The following is a 6,755-nucleotide window of genomic DNA, read 5'->3' on the forward strand; positions in this document are numbered from 1 at the left end:
TAAACATATAATATGGAAAACCATTGTTTTTTAATCTCCTTGAGTGTGTATTTTCTTTAATGCATATTTTTATCAAAGGAAAACGATATTTTAATAATTTTTATTTGATAATTTTTGTTAGGTTTAATCTTTTAATAATTTTTAGGCTTAATAGATTACTTCGTCCCCAAGTTAAGAGGTGAATTTTTATTTAGTACCCGGTTTCAAAATGAAGATATTTGGTCCCCATTTTAAGAAAATTGTATAACAACCAACCAAAATAAAACCCACTCATGTTATCTACCCATTGACCACATAACTTAGATAACAAATTCTGACCTATCTTAATACAACTTGGCAAGTATAACAACCAACCAAAAACACTCTTCTCAATGTAACCCTTCTGCTCAATAGTCAACCGTTCGTTCAAAACACCTATCATCTTGGTTCTGCAGTAGTGTCTGAACACTAACTGCATACGAAGTCATGCTTACTAATTAAATACAGTCAAACAACAAATGTTTGGAAATCAAATACAATCCTACGTACCTTCTTCCTTCTATCACTTCCTTTGTCACTTTGTTCACCAAGTTCTTCCTCCATCACACTACACCAACACAAAAACTGAAATTACATTACACTAACACAATCAACTAAAACAACAAATTGGAAATCATAACAAACATTGTCAGCATTTGTTAAAACACAACAAAAAAAAAACAAAAATATAATAGTCATTTATTAATTCATATAATTCGTGCCACATAAAACAACATTTTCAAACACTCATGCTACAGGAACAGTACTGGTACCTTAGGCAAAATAAGTGGGTACCTGGGTTCCAGTTTTTGCACACCAAGGCCAACTACGTCCATCACTCTCATTTTGGGGTGGCTTGTTTGTTTTCCCTCATTTCACCTACTTCTAAGTCATCTGGGAACACTCATGTTAACATTTTTTTAACATATTCGTGCCACATAAAACAACATTTTCAAACACTCATGCTACAGGAACAGAACTGGTACCTTAGGCAAAATAAGTGGGTACCTGGGTTCCAGTTTTTGCACACCAAGGCCACCTACGTCCATCACTCTCATTTTGGGGTGGCTTGTTTGTTTTCCCTCATTTTATCTACTTCTAAGTAATCTGGGAACACTCATGTTAACATTTTTTTAACATATTCGTGCCACATAAAACAACATTTTCAAACACTCATGCTACAGGAACAGAACTGGTACCTTAGGCAAAATAAGTGGGTACCTGGGTTCCAGTTTTTGCACACCAAGGCCACCTACGTCCATCACTCTCATTTTGGGGTGGCTTGTTTGTTTTCCCTCATTTTATCTACTTCTAAGTAATCTGGGAACACTCATGTTAACATTTTTTTAACATATTCGTGCCACATAAAACAACATTTTCAAACACTCATGCTACAGGAAAAGAACTGGTACCTTAGGCAATAAAAGTGGGTACCTGGGTGCCAGTTTTTGCTCACCATGGCCAACTATGTCCACCACTCTGATTTTGGGGTGTCTTGTTTGTTTTCCCTCATTTGATCTACTTCTAAGTAATCTGGGAACACTCATGTTAACATTTTTTCAACATATTCGTGCCACATAAAACAACATTTTCAAACACTCATGCTACAGGAACAGTACTGGTACCTTAGGCAAAATAAGTGGGTACCTGGGTTCCAGTTTTTGCACACCAAGGCCAACTACGTCCACCACTCTCATTTTGGGGTGGCTTGTTTGTTTTCCCTCATTTCACCTACTTCTAAGTAATCTGGGAACACTCATGTTGACATTTTTTTAACATATTCGTGCCACATAAAACAACATTTTCAAACACTCATGCTACAGGAACATAACTGGTACCTTAGGCAAAATAAGTGGGTACCTGGGTTCCAGTTTTTGCACACTAAGGCCAACTACGTCCATCACTCTCATTTTGGGGTGGCTTGTTTGTTTTCCCTCATTTCACCTACTTCTAAGTAATTTGGGAACAATTTCTTAACATTTTATTAACAAATTCGTCTCCCATAAAAATACATTCTCTAGGACCCTTGGTTCACCAACATTACTGCTACCAAACCCGAATGAAGTGGGTTATTAGGTTGAAGTTTTTTGACAGCAAGGCCAACTAGGTCCATGACTACCAATCCAACAGAATTACAGCAACAATGCAAGATTAACCAAAGAACATGTATAAAAATGAGTAGCAGAACAACATCCACTTGGGAGACGTTTCATACATAACCAAATGAAATCCAAAAACAACATCATCCATGTATTAAACATTCATTCCACTGAAAAATCAAAAAATAAACCAACCTTGGGTGAAGACGACGTGTGGCGGTTGGAACAGAGACGATTGCCTAAGGTGTGCGTGGGACGGACAACCCGGAAAACCCCTCTTTTTGGTCCACCTCACAGCCCACACTCCGGCGAAGCTCCCGCGGCACTCCGGGACAGGCACGGAAGCACCTGGGGTGAAGCGACACCTTCAACGCCTCCCTAAGTCGCTGGGCCGGAACGGAGGAAACACGATGCCGTGTTCGCGTCGAGCGCTCCACGTCGGAGCTGCGGCGCCGTGAAACGGACCCACCTGGAGGGGTTCGATCTTTTTGAACACGGCCTTCAACAATGAACGGCGGCACTCCGGCAAGGACTCCGTCTCTCTCTCTCGCTCGTGAACCCTTTCTCCAACTCTCTCGTCTCTCTGTCTAGGTCACACCATCCGTCCCCAATGTTCGCGCCGCTTCTCTCTCTACGAAGTTCGAAAATCAATTTCAAATTTGAAACGCACCTTCTAAACTGCCCGTGCCCGTCCCTCGCCACGTCACAGTTGAAGCAGGTTTTCTCAGAATGCAGCAGCTTTTTCCCATCAAAACGTGGACCGCTCAAACGCTGACACGTGTGCCGTGTTCAAATGTTGTCAAATTAAGTTGTTCGAGTATCATTTTCCTTTGCGAAAATGTTGCACAAGATTTGGCATACATATGTATTTAGAGATTAACAGCTTAGATCACGATAATGTATTTCTATTTAGGATGCTTTTTGCTTTTCTCTTCTCTGATTGTGTTGTGATTCTCCTTGCTCTGCCCAAAGGTGGTTCTCTCACAAACTACTGCTTGTCTTCTCCACAAAACACAATATTTCTGAATTTCCATTTGAAGAAGGAAGAAAGAAAAGTTCGTCATGCATTTTCATACAGCTGGCCGTTGTAAGTTCTTTATTTGTTGTTTCCACCTTCAATTTAAAAAAATATTTTATTCTTTCGAGGTGAAAATTGTGTACAATACTTGTCATTATTGAAGTTTATTCTTGGTTTGATTGTTTATTTCTGGTCATCTTAACATCATAACAAGTGTGATTGATGTAATTGGTTTTGGGTTGAAGAGGTGCCAGACACCACAGAAATTATAAGGACAAAGGGATTTGCTTACATAGTTGGTGTTGCATAATTTCATCTTAGACAAGCTCACTTACATTATTTGGAACTTCCTTTCCATATATTTTATAATTTTATATTGAAGAATAGAATTGGGTTTTGAGATTAGGAAGCATAACAAAAAATATATATACCCCAATTGCTTTAGGGCTACTAATATTTTATTTCAACTAAATAACTGACAAGTTATGAATAACTTTTAAATATTTAGAATGTTTATGAACTTGTATTTCACTCAATAAGTAATTAATTGTGAATTTAAATTTTAGAAAAGATAAATAATAAATAAATGTGTGATTATATATTATATATTTTTGTTTTCAAATATTTTTAAATATTTATATCCGTGTAATATAGTAAAGTTTTTAAAACTAAAATATATTCATAGTATAAATTTAAGTTTATAAAATATAATTATAATTTAATATAAATACTTTATTTTACAAAATTAAATAATGATATTTTTATTTGATTTATCATTTCTCGAATTTAATTTCATCTAATGTAATGAAATGCATAAAATCACCATTCATGTAAAAGGTAAGATATAGATAAAGGAAAATAAATAGCATATAGTTATTGTTTTATTGTTTAACTTATGAGTAAGAATTCTTCTTTCTTATTCTTGCATAATTAACTTAATAAACAGGCTTAATACCTTATTTTGTCCCCAGTTTCGTTCGAAAATGTTAAATTAGTTCATCTTTAAAAAGTGCGTCAATTACGTCCTCACTTAATAAAATTTGCATCAATGAAATCCCTTCCGTTAAATCCGTATAGTTAACGTCGTTTGTACGGATTTAACGGAAGAGATTTCATTGATGCAAATTTTATTAAGTGAGGACGTAATTAACGCACTTTTTAAAGAATGGACTAATTTGACATTTTGGAGTGAAACTGGGGACAAAATAAGGTATTAAGCCTAATAAATATATAAATACAACAAATAATTAGATAATAGTAAATGTTTTTTCTATGTGGTATGGATTTGTTTAACTTATTCTATCACTACAAGAAATAATGGATTTATATACAGAAGTTTATATACGGATTTAAATCCGTATATAAGATAGATATTATATACGAAATTGATATACGAAATTTAGAAAAAATGTTATATACGGATATTATATACGGTTTTTATATACGGATGTTTCGTATATAAATTCCGTATATACGGTTGGCGCGTGATAGTGGGAAAATTACTCAAGGATGGAATCCGTATATAAGTGGTATTATCTGTTTGTAATTAGAGTCAGATGTTATATGCGAATATTATATACGGATCAGGGAAATAATTATTTTAAAAAAATATATTTCTGATTAAGGGGAAGCTGGGTGTCATTTCTCAACCTCGAGCTTTCCTCTCTTTGTTGAACCCTGGACATTTCTTCTCTGTCGAACCATCACGCTTTACTTTCTCTTTCGAACCATCTTCGGTCTCAGTTCAGTGTCCTTCTGTGGAGCCATCTTCGGTGTAGGTGTTGGTCTTTGGAGTCGTCTTCGGTGTGGGTGTAGATCGTGCTTTGGTTCTTCGTCGCCTCTCTCTGTCTATTATTGTGACCTTCATCAAGCACTGTGGTTGGGGCTCATTGTTGGGTACGGTGTCGTAGTTCGGCGTTGAGTAGCTTGATCGGGTAAGTAAATCAAACCCTAATGCTTAGTAAATTTGGTTCTTCTCTGGCCATTCTTGTCATCAAGCGATTGTCATCAATCATAGGCTTAATCTCGCACTCTTCTAGTTGCAGAGGAACCCTAGGACTGTTGTTCTCGCACTCCGATTTTGGGTCGCCGTCATTCAGTCTCAGTGACTCTGGTAAGTCTAGAATGTTGTTCCTTTAATATATATCTTTATTTCTTTGGTGTGTAGTGGTTTAATGTTGTGATTATTCACAGAGAAGAAGAAGTTCGAATGTCTAAGCATCTTTTAGTGTTCGATGTTGTAGATATGTTGAATTGCTGATTGTTGTGGTAAGTAAATTTTGTTCATTCCTAAGTGATTTCATTTGTAAAAGGAGAAAATCATAAACCCTTTGTTCTTTGGTTTTTCGGGCACAAAATGGGGTTTGGTTTGGTTGGTGTGCTGTGGAATACTTTGGTGCATTGTTAGGACATTGAGTGAACATTAAGAGGCGTGTTAAGGTATGTTTACGCAATCTTTAAGGACTATAACATATAATTTATATTATTAATTATATATATGTTTTATATGGTTTTCTCTGGTTGAATTTGTGTGATATAGGACTGCAAAGGATTCGAAGGGTAAGATAAGTGGAGGAAGCTTTTGGGATTCAAAAAGGAAAGTACCACAAAAGGGTAAGTAGTTATTACGTTTTGTTTAATGAGTAAATAGCTATTCTATTCAGTTTAATGGTTTTGATGTGATTACAATATACATTGTTAATTGAGAAGCCATAAGTTAAAATACTCTAGCTTTACATACCTAATCTACATCAGGTGACTGCTACACAAAAAATTGTCCTCTGCTAATTTTATAAACAAATAAAAACCAAGGAAGGAAAAAAAAATTAAAATTAAAAGCCATTGGCAATTCTCACTACTTGAATGCCCCTTTGCAATAAATCAAACACAATTTGAAGGGTCAAAGAATATATGTTTAGAACCATTTACATTTCACAACTCCCTTTGCTTCAATCTCTGTCTGAGGTGTATTAGTTTTCCTTGGACCTGTTTAGGTATATCATCATCAGATAAGCCAATTTCAATCCCTTCTACTTGTTTTCTCTGTATAATATCATGGTACATTGGAAGAAACCGAGTTTGGAAAGACCTATAGGAGAAATAGGGTAGCAACACACACACAACAACCAAAAGGGTTAACAACTCCTTTTGTTTGCAGTCACAAGAGCTTGGTCGGTCTGTGCATGTTGATGAAATATTTCAGCAGACACATATTTGTCAATCAACAGGGGAATTTGTGGACGAAAGGTCTAGGCGGACCCATGTAAGTTTGTACTAACTCTATCACATTATAAATTTTTGGTTTTTAAACTTCATGTGTAATGATAATATTTATTCATTTAACAGGAACGATTTGTTGCAAAATTTTCTCAAATAAGATCTGGACTGCATCTGTTGGTGTCTCAACATCTTCTCCTCTAGACCCTGCGGAGGAGGAAAGATTGAGAAACCGATGTTGGTTAGAGGCTGCTGGTGGAAAATAAAAGGGACGCGTATACGGTATTGGAAATGTCACTTCCCAAGATGATTGTGTTGATAGTTACATCCAACAGACACAGGCATCTTCTATTGCTCAACCACAAAATTCAGAAGAAATTGTTAACCTGAAATCGCAGTTACAA

Source organism: Vigna umbellata, chromosome 7, assembly GCF_029865625.1.
Source record: "Vigna umbellata cultivar VRB3 chromosome 7, Vumbellata_1.0, whole genome shotgun sequence".
NCBI lineage: Eukaryota > Viridiplantae > Streptophyta > Magnoliopsida > Fabales > Fabaceae > Vigna > Vigna umbellata.